General features: G+C 40.2%; 1 long non-coding RNA gene across 1 annotated transcript; it reads left to right on the top strand.

The window, feature by feature from the left end:
* The first annotated feature begins 8,622 nt into the window (after positions 1-8,622).
* Positions 8,623-10,732, top strand: LOC120324307. Its single transcript, XR_005565523.1, has 3 exons — positions 8,623-8,677; positions 8,939-9,002; positions 10,542-10,732. It is a non-coding gene; the product is annotated as an uncharacterized LOC120324307 (long non-coding RNA).
* The last annotated feature ends 303 nt before the right edge of the window (positions 10,733-11,035 follow it).

Raw genomic sequence — 11,035 nt, 5'->3', positions numbered from 1 at the left:
GATGAATGCTCAGGATTTTCGTCCTACATGTTTTGGAATTTTTTTCTTTTTAATTTATTTTTGCCATGTACCCTTATATTCTGGGGACCTGAAATATGGTGCAGAATTCAGTACTTGCTGTGTTGTTGCACCCAAAAAACCCCAAACAAACAAACAAACAAACATCAGTCTTTCATCCTTTAAGAAAAATGTAGCTGAAACAAAATTTCATGGTTTAGATTTCTAAACAAGACCTCTCCCCTGTTCAGGCATTGTAGCAGGCAAAATCCCGCATGCCCAGATCTGCAGAGCCCTGTGAAAAATATCTTGGGACGTGCAAAGTGCTGCCATCCAACTGGGTGATTGGTCTGTGGTTCTTCAGAAACATAACAGTTAACATGTAATTTTTAGAATTATTTATTGTTTAACCTATTGATGACTCTAATGGAAACAAGTGGCACAAGAATTTTATCCCCAAGCTCCTTTCCACAATGCAAAGATACTTCCTATATAAGAGCTGTGTTGTTAAAAAGCTGGTCTGTATTGTCTCTGCAGCTTTGGCTGCTCCCTTTGGCACGCTGCATGGGGGTCACATGTACCAGTCCTGGCTATTAGCTTCGTGAGCAGAACAGAGTTGAAGTATGCTGGTATCTAGTGAAGGAGCAGGAGGTATGTGTCTCTTGGCAGGAACAGTGATGACAAAATCATTCGGTTTTTATTTTTCGAGTCATGAAATATGCTGGCATTATAATGTTGCCAAGTCTTATAAGAGTTAGGGAAGAGAAAGTGTATCACACTATGCTATGTTTTGTCCACTAGTCTGTTATATTTTTGTTACATCAAATACTTTTTAAAAGCTCGGTCTTGGATTCCAAGGCCATTCTTTATAACAGCAATAATCTATAGCTCAGCAACAAACTAAAAAAAAAAAAAAAAAGAAAAAAAAAAAAGAACATTTTCTAGTGGCTTACTATAATAATATCCATTCCTGGTCCAGTCAACTATCTCTGAACTCCCTTTCCCACACATACACAAATTTTCAGGCTATTTTACCTATCATCTTTCATCAATGTAACTGCTTTCATGGAAATGTTCACACCCTGAAGTGCAGTTCCCAAGTTTTATAGCACACAGAGCATTCCCATTTTCAGTACTGTCAGGTAATTTCTTCTAGCTCTAAAACCATTTTCATTTTAATTAACTTTGTTAGTAATACATGCTTTGGGGGATTCAGGTAAGGGCAAAATACCAAGGTAATATACATAATATATCTTGATTCAACAAATGAAGAATTTGCATTTACCTAAAAGTCCATAGCAGTAGTGAAGATATGGAAATTGCTGGGATGCATTTACTATTGAACTGTATGAATTCAAACTTTCTGGACTTTCCCAATCCCTGTTATCATCTCTATATTTCTTACAAATGATGTATATAACCCCACCGTGCCCTGTTGAAAGAAAGAACAACTTGAACTTTGGTGTCACAGAACAGGAGATGGGACTCTAAAAGGTGGCTAAGACAGAATTTTTCAGGGATTAGTTTTTGTCCTGGCAGGACATCTAGCCTTGCACCATAGTAGAGGAGTTGCTACAGACTTGGTTGTTGTTCTTCACTTTAAAGGCTGCTGTTAGGGGAACCTGCCCAGGTAAGTATTTGGAGAAAAGCTCCCTATTCTTTAAAGATACCTTGTCTAACTCTGCAGAGTAGTAAAATTAATTTTCTGTTGTCTTGTGAGGCTACCTACATGTCTGAACTGGAGATCTGGCTGGTATGAGATTGTCTCTCAGCTGCACAAGGGCCCACTACCTCCAGAAAGTACTGGATTACACCTCAGCCCCAGCCTGGGCTGCGGAGATGCCTTCAACACCCATCTTCTAGTCCTCAAATTCTCTTAAACAATTTTTAGAAACTTTTAGATAGAAATGACAGCTGATATACTGGCAAGAAGAAAATCCAAATGTGAACACTGAATTTTGATTAAAAGCATCCCAGCATCCGCTCTGTGTGTGTTTTTCAAGTGAACTTCAAAAAATAAAAGTTATTAACTAAAGTCTTTTACAGCATATATTGGTGCTCCATGTAAAACCTTGCATGTCCCTCTACTACAGCTGTTTCTGACACAACCTGGCAAAAACACTTGGTGGCAATTGCAATGTGTGTGTTTATAGGGCTCTGTGAACCACTGAGACTCCTTTGGCTGTCCTGGCATCTCACAGAAGGCTCTCAGCTCCTTGGAGGCACTTGATCCTGTCTACAAATCTCTTTGCAGTAACCTTAAAATGCCTTCAGTGTTCTGGGGGGCTCCAAGCAACTTTAATAATTTCCATTAGTAAGTTACTTCATTTAGCATTGTAGTTTAGTTTGGAAACCATCTGCAAGTAATTCTTGTTTCACTGTATCACCTTGTACCGGGCAGGCTGGAAATAGAAATAATTACATATACCAGAAGCCAACTTTGTCATGTAAAATGAAAAAAAACAAAAACATCAGCACCACCACCAGCAAAACAACCATTGTCCATTTTTTCCCTTGTCGCCATTAAAATTAAGTTGAACAGATTCCATGACTTTTGAATGAACATGCACTCATTTCAAAAAAGAAATTTCCTGATTTTTGCCAAGTTTCCTTTTGTCTCATTGGAGCTGGCTTTAGCAGTTTAGCACAGTGACACAAGCTACATTCAACCATCTTGAAGTGACCTTCAGATAGAAAAACAACCAGTGGGTGTATGTGGAAGGAGGGGTCAGAAAGCACTGGGATGGCTTGGAAGGAGAGGGACTGATAAATAAGGAAGGATTGCAATGCAAACAGAGTAGATCTCCAGGAATAGTTTCAGTCTTAAAGCTGCAATAATTCATCTTTGTCAGAGTGGAGCTGGGCTTGTGTGCTCATGTATTGGCAGCGTCCAGGTACTGAATCATGCAGATCCTCACCCACCATTCTGCACGGAACAGTATTAGCCCTAGCTGGTTTTGTTGAAAGGAGGAGATGTCTGATCAGGTGCCTTTGCATAAGGTGAATGTGCTGAACTTTTGGAAACAGACATTTTGCAACAACAAAATTTATTATGATTGCTTCCTTAAAGCACCGCTCAGATCATGTAAAGGGTTTAGTAATTCTGTTTCAATTAGTTCTCCATGCACCTTATAGTGTATACTTCATGTCTATATGTGTAGGATTAAAATATGCAGGTGGCTGTTAGTGAAACAGGAGCAAGAATGCCAGTCGAGGGATACAGTAACAAGTACTATAGCAATATATAATGAACCTACAGGACTTCAGCTTAAGATGTCTGAAGCATTTGCATAGAGAACAGACATTATTATTCATAAAGGTACAATGCCAGACAGGATTTTTATGAAGCAAGCAACAGGGCAAAGAATTATACATCTCAATGAGTCAGAAGAGAGTTTGCAGAGCAGTTGCAAGATCCATTAATAGCTGTGAAGGAGGATGGATATCTTTCGGTTTATATCCAGTTAGATGCCCTCACTTGGAAACCTCACCTAACACATTTATTCATCTGAAGAGGGAAATTATGCTCCTTGTACATGGTACTGTTATCATTCTGGTCAGTGAAGCAGCCTCCAACATAACACACATCAAATGGGACTCCAGGCTGCTGTGCTAAAAATACCTGTCCACAGCTTATCACTGCAGTGGAGGGCACAGCAACAAATTAGAAACAGACACCCATAGCACTTCCAAATGTTGAATTCTTGATTAAAGGAGATGTATGTGGCACATATTTGGAAGAACTGTTACTCTGGGAAAATTAAAGCCTGTAGTGAGCTTTCTAGAGCATAGGAATGATTTTCCCAGGTGGGAAATGGAGCTTCCCACCTGGCTGTTGCCACACTTCAGAAAGTGGTGAAATTGAATTTCTGCTTAGATCACGACTCAAGATGTCTCTGCTCTGCACAGTCCTACGTGGTGTTTATCTACCAAGCTATTCCCAAATAACTCACCTCTAAACTGGTGTCAGCACGAGGCTTGTAGCAGGGTCTACTACTCAGTCACCCACCTTAAATCTGCAGTGTGGTCCATGAAATGTAAGGCTTGTTTATGATCTCTCTTTAGAGATCTAAAAATCTCTCTTTAGATCTGGCACAACAATTTAAACCTTTACAATTTCAAGGACCTGAGAGAAAGGATATGACATGCAATAAAAAATACTGATTCCATCAGGCCTCTTCCTGTGACTGTGACATGTTGTCTACTTTTACGTAGTAAATATTAAGCCCTTTCTGAGAGTCTTTTGGACCAGAATTCCAAGTCCTTATTCCATGTAATCTGCAGAGCTGAGGACCATCTTGTAATCCATTTTAATTATTATTATCAATAACCTTTCCCGTATTCTGGATAGATACAGTATGAAATTCCCTGTTCAGAAGCCAAGTTAGGACACTCAAATGCAGGACTAATGCTAAAATTTGAAAGTGACAAAATCACCATGCTTGTTCTCATTTCACCCTGTTAATGCCAGTGCTGCTTAATCTTAGAGATGACACTGGAATCTGATTTAAGATAAATATTTTAGGCAGCTGAGCTAAACATTAACAGACATGAATGTGGCTATGCCAGCTTTTTTTAAGGGACAAATGTTGCAGGGAATTGTGTTTTATTAAGTGCAACTGACATGAAAGGGCTGGGGGGAGAAAACATGAAACTTTCAGGTAGAGAATTCCTTCATAAGCTTTACTATATTCCTAAAATCACTACCAACAATATCAGTTAAAAAAAACCAACCCAAAAAAACAACCAGCCTCCAGGCCTGGTTTTCCATATATTTTTATGCATGCCATTATGGCAAGGCTTTTCTTAAGACAATTTTCACCCTGAACAGTTTAATTATAAGAAGACATATTCTAATTTTTCTTTTTTTCCCCCCTGATGTTTGTGTCAGTGTTTTTCTCTCTGCTTCTCTCTTGTCACTTTACCACTAAGAAAGGAGCAACAAAAGAGAGAGGAAGGCGAGAAGAGGGAAAAACATGTATTTTAAAATGCAGAGCACTGTAAAACTGCATTAGTTTTCTTAAATAGAATCAGGAAAAATGACAAGGTATTTTAATATCAGAGGTGGGGTTTATGTCAATAAAACCTGGTGTTTTGATGACCTGTCTTTCCGAAGTGCTCTCCCTGTTTTGTGGCCCTTGCAGAAGTTCACTTACAGCTCTGAAACATGACTATAGAGCTTAGATTGTCTTTTATTTTTAACATTTTGTGCCTCTACGTGTACCTCAACACACAGTTATCAAAACTGTATTAGCGTTCTTTTTTAAGGCCATTTGATAATTAGTACTGTAGGAGAGAATTTTCTAAAGCATAGTCAGTGGAAGACTACAGGCCATTTCCTTTGTAGCTTGGCATAGTAAAATTGTTGCCAAAATACAGATTTTTTTTTTTCTTTTTTTAAAGGAAGACCTGCTTGCTGAGGCTACAAGCTGGCTACATTGTCATGGGCCTTGTAATGTATTATAGTCACTAGTAAATTTTTGTTACTTCAGAATGAAAAGCTGTTTTCTGCAAGTTTTTAAGTGTGTCTTTACAAGGCTTAGGGATGATATCTGTTGCCCAACCATATACTAGTGTGTTTATACATGTTGAACACAGAGAAGGACTATAATCTTTTCTATAGAAGATTTTCTACAGAAAAGCTCATCTTGTTCCTGCTCTGTAAATGAAGCCTCTTTCTTAACTTGCTAAAGTCAATGGCAAACTTCCAAGTTTTCCCAGCTCCAGTCAGGGCTGTTGCTGACATTTGTTACAGGGAGGGAGGGAGGGAGGAAGGAGCATTCTTTTGTTCTCCAGAGAAAAGTTTAATCCCTTTTTAGAGCAAGAGAGACTGACAGGGAGCAGTTAAGCAACCAGATCAAGGTCATGCACAGAGAATGTGTGTGGTGTACACAGCCACTGAGCCTCCTCTGCTAACACCAGAATAAACTGGAGGTCCCCTTTTTCTTCCTCTCCACATCTCACTCCAAAACCATTCCTCAGGTTTAATCATCGTGAGTTTGAAACTTATTATTATAATATAATACAAATATGAAAATCAGATATGAAAATGAACTGGTCCTTCTTCCAGCCTGTCTGCCATGTAGCAATGAGCCTGAGGCTGCTGCACAGGGGACAGGAAGACAGGAGAGAAGGTGAAGTAAAGTAGGTAGGACAGTGCCCTCACTATGGGTCACAGGCAGAGAGGGCAGAGTCAGTCGGGTGATGAAGACCAGGAGCAGCCTGGAGTCCAACTTGCCAGCTGAGTCCAGTTATGGACTCATAACTGGGAAGTTATGTTACTGGATCAGGGTTTGGATTTGCGAGGGGCAAGGGTGGACACAGGGCCACCTGCAGCATAGCTTGAGCAGGGTCCAAGAGCAAGGGCTTGAGCTTAAAACTCTGGAAGGAGCAGAGGCCCCCAGTAAAGCTTCTCCCAGCTCTGCTCCCAGCAGTCAGGTTTGAGGTCACACAGCTGCACCGTCTCAGAGCTGGCCTTGGGCAATGGCTGTCAGAGCCCTGGGAGGAGGAGAGTCTGCGGGGCCTTACACCAAGAACAAAAAGCTCACCAGAAGGCTGGTGGAGCCAGCTGTTAGCCATATGGACAAGACTGCTGCAGAGATGATTATTCGTGTTTGCGTACTGTAGAAGAAGTTGGGGAGATTCCCTACGCCATTATTTTTAGCAGTGATTCAGCAAATGATAAGCCTAAAATTTGAATTAATTATGAAACAGGTTGAGATACAAATAAAAAAAATGAAAATTAGCTGATTGACAGGGCTGGTACTAATCACCCAAGTGCTCTGGAAAAGCTCAAGGGTAGACTGAAAAATGATCTGCTGAATTTGAGAGATGGATAGTATGATAGCAGATGAAATTCAGAGCAGGTAACTGTAACTCCTGGGTAAAAGTAATCTTGGCTTCACGTATAGTATTCTGAGCTAAGACTTTGTTATTGTAACGTAAGAGTGAAATTGTGGGTTTATAATAGTTCCATGAAACCATCAGCTTAGTGCTCAGTAGCAATGGAATAAAAGATTAAATACTGTTACTTTGTGGAAAGACAACAGAGATAAAAAAGGTGCTGCTTGTTCCCAAGGTTCACTCCCTCCGAGCAGTTCTGATCCTCTCATCTCAAGATGTATTACAGCAGAAGAAATTCTGAAGAAAGGTAATGTGTGTGAGCAAAGGTATGAGATGATCTCTTTCAAGGAACAGTTAAGTAGGCTGAGCTTTATATTGTCGTTTTCCAAGGGTGGATGGATGATATGATAGAGATCTACAAAACTGTGAGTGACATAGGAGGGAGGGGAACAGAGATTGACTGATTGTTATTTCTTCTCACATGAGAACAGGGGCCCATCAAGTGACACCAGTAGGCTCAATGCAAACAGAAGGTGGTTGTTCATGTGGAGTGAACGAGGCTTCTTGTACTGCCTGCCAAAGGATGGTTTGGAAAGGAGCCTGGAAAAGTGTTTGGCATAGAGCTTCTTTGAGCTTTACTGTCCAGATAAACCAGGGAATCCTCTAAGGCTGGGGAGAATATTAGGGTGAAAGTGCCTTCCAGTGATACTTGTTTTTTACCTCATTTACGGGTACTGTTGGAGGCAGAAAACTGAACTAGGTGGACCAAGGTCTGCTCAGGTATGACTCTACCTTTGTTATGATTTTACTCAGGAGCATACCTTTATTTTTTATTTCTGAAGACAAAAATCTAAGTTATTTTTTTGAATTCAAAGTACATCTGTCCTAGGCATGATAAAAGGTTGTCATTTACTCATAAAACAGAGGACTTTGTCTAATGCTAACTGTCCAGTGAGGAAGGTAACCAGCCTGACAGTTAACCCTCCAGCATGAAAATACTGTGGTTTTCTCCTGTCTTGCATTTATGAAGATAAGATGCTGTCTTTCTCTTTGTGTACAACCTTTTTAAAATGTTTATTCCTTTACATCCTTCTGCTTTTGCGTTTTGAGGGAATTTGCCATGAGTGGTTTCCATGGTTACGAGGATATGGCTGCTCTTGGAGTGGGAAATCTGCAGAGAGCTAATACAAAAACCAGTGCATCTGGGACATGGTAAATGTGCTTTGTATCCATAATGGCCATTCTGCCCTAGGTAAAAGCCAATATGAAATTGGAAAAATAGAGGTTATTCTTAACCCCCTTGTCTTACTGTGAAATGTAGCCCTCTCCTTTACAATTAGGTCCTTTTAGATTGCTGAAAGCGCTCTGATTTCTGTGGTCTCTTGAGTATTAAAGGGCAGGAAACAGGCTATGTTGCAAAATATGCTACTAAACCAAGTTGTGCAGTTTTCTTGTGTAAGAAAGAAAAGGGCTTTCTCTCTCTTCTTCAGAATTGTACAGTTCAATTTTGGTTTTTCCTCCAAATAAAATGGAGGAAAAGGCTGGGGTTTTGGCAGAGATGCAGTGGTTCTCTCCTTGTCTTTGCACTTCTTAGTAGCATGGGCAAAGACTTGAGACTCTGGCCAGCTCTTTAGAGCATTTGTTTCGTTGAACCCAGGAATAACATTGGGCACATCTACAGGGGTGCACAGCAGGTACAGAAATCTGCTTATGAAGAAGCTGTATTGAAACACAGAGTTTGTTGTAAACCTGAAGCAAGTCTTGGTTCCATGGCTGTCACTGAAGAAGCCACTGGCTGCTACAAAATTTGAGGAAGCCTTCACCACAAATGCAGAGGGTGAGTTAGCATGTCTTTCTGAAAAGGTCAGTAAAGAGCCTCTGCACACATTTGTAGGCTGGAGAGAGGAGCTTAGTGGATAACTAATCCACCCTTTACAAAAACTTTTTATTCTGTAGTCGTAATTGCCAATCAGGTAACTTTGGTTAACGTTCTCCTGCAAGTCCTGACTGTAGTGAGGAGAAAGGGGAAAGCAAAAGAAATAAAGGAAGCAAAATCCTACATTAGAAAGTAAACTTGGTGCCTTCTCTTCCTCCACAGAGTTTAACTGTAGCACTTTAACACAGAATTGATTATCTGAGCAAGCATCAACACAAATTTCAAGGTGAGTGCAGCTGCATCTCATGGATGTTGATAAAAACACTCAAGGGATAAACTGATGTTCCAGGCAAGACTATCAAAGAATTTATTCTAATTTGCTCTATTTTCATTAATTATTATAAGTCCTTCATTTAACTACAGTCAAACGTGAGCCTTTTGGCTAAATACACGCAAAAATCCATCTCATTTTTAAAACATATTTTTTTCTTATAAAGCCCAAGTTGCAGATGTCTTTTTGTTTGCAACTTCTGCAATACAGCTCTACAGTACTTGAGAAAAATAAAATGAGTTTTTGATGGAAGACGCGGCCAACCATTTAGGGGAGCTTACTGAGCAGTAGAACATCGCAAATGGCCATAAATATTCAAATCCCAAAGCAAGATATTTGCAGGCTTCTATATTTCAATAAAATGATTAAAATGAATGCCTCACTATTTATAGAGAGTGGCAGCTTAACACCATAAGATATTCATATTTAATAGAGTGCTCTTGTAATGCTGCCAGTGCTTAAGAGTTAAGGAACAACTTGCTGTGATGGATGAGCTTCAGCTGGGCACAGCTTGCTGCTGACACTGACCCACAACAGCCACCTGCCAGCCATGAGGTTCTCCTGACAAGGCAGCTACCCATTGATGGGAAGAATTTTTGGCAGATATTTATTGATGTTCTTAATCACCTGACAGAGATGTCCATGGTGGTCACTTAGTAATGCTACCGGCAGCCAAAGGGCACAGTAGTAAAACCAAATTTGGGGAGAATTGGGCCTGCTCCGAGATATGCTGCAGTAATTGTGTGTGTGCCTCTGTCAACTAGCGTTTGGCTGGCTCTGTGGGGTTTTATCCCTTTTACTTCACAAAATAACCACTTACAACTTTGCCTGCAACTTTGATAGACATTCAGCAGTCCTGAAAAAATGGGGGGGCTGTTCTAGCTCCACAGAAATCTAGGTGGACCTCTAGGAATCAGTGGTGGAGGGTACAAAAAAAAAAAAACAAATCAAACCAAAACAGGTCAACTAGCAACTCAGAAATGCTTCTGCAAAGGACAGTTTAGGTCCAAGCAGTATTTGTGGTTGGTTCTTTTTCACTATAATAATCTGTTGTGAGGGGAAGCTCTGCCAGCTGCATGTTAAATTAGATGACTAACATCTGTCACATGCTCACTAAATCAAACATATATGATATGGAACCCTCTACTGAATCTAGTGGTAATTAGGATCTGTAATGAGTGTTATTCTCCTTTCAACTAATATAAGCGGGGTAGACTTTTTCAGTAATATCTAAGTGACTGAGGAACTTACATCTGCTTTTCCAAAAGCAGCTTAGAGACAGAGAAGCATTTCATGGGATTGAAATGTCGTGCAAACAGCAGTAGCAGTGACTAATTTTTAAACTGGGACACAGGCCTGGCTGCACTGGAACTGTTGACTGGCTTAAGTCTGTTAATTCTTCTATAGAGAGTTTGGTTATCAGTGGGGTAATGTGATGGGATTACTTTGGCTTTCAGTCCTTTTTTCTGGCTTGCTCTCTCCCCTCAAACACAGATGACTATTCTGAAAGAGTACTACACTTGAAAAATGAGTCACTGTTCCAGAATCAAAGCTCCCTCTTCTCAAGAATATCCACCAAATGAACCTGCAGTACTTGAGCTTCTCACTGATCAGCTTCACTCCAAGATCCCTGTGATACATGGCATTCATTCCCTGTTGTTAGAAGGTCCTTTGGTTGCCTAAAGACAAATCTGCAAAACATGGTAAGGCTAGGTTTATTTCTTTTCATTCCTTCATTCGTCATTCCTTTTTACCCTTGGTCCTTCTTGTCTCTAGTTTTTGAATTGTGCTCTAGGATGACCCTGCTTGAGCAGGGAGGTAGGGTTAGATTTTTTGTTCTAGGCCAGCTGGAAAAGGTGCAGTTCCTTCTTGTTTGTACAAAGCAGAATTCATATTTTCTAATGCAGCATTATGCTCAAAATCACAACTGTACATGCTATAGTACTTTTTTCCCATGGATTTCCTTCCACTCAATATTGGATGCATCT

The sequence above is a fragment of the Pipra filicauda genome, unplaced genomic scaffold, assembly GCF_003945595.2.
Source record: "Pipra filicauda isolate LSUMZ 115617 unplaced genomic scaffold, ASM394559v2 scaffold48_size3843733_pilon, whole genome shotgun sequence".
Lineage (NCBI taxonomy): Eukaryota > Metazoa > Chordata > Aves > Passeriformes > Pipridae > Pipra > Pipra filicauda.
This window is presented reverse-complemented; position numbering and strand designations above follow the sequence as displayed.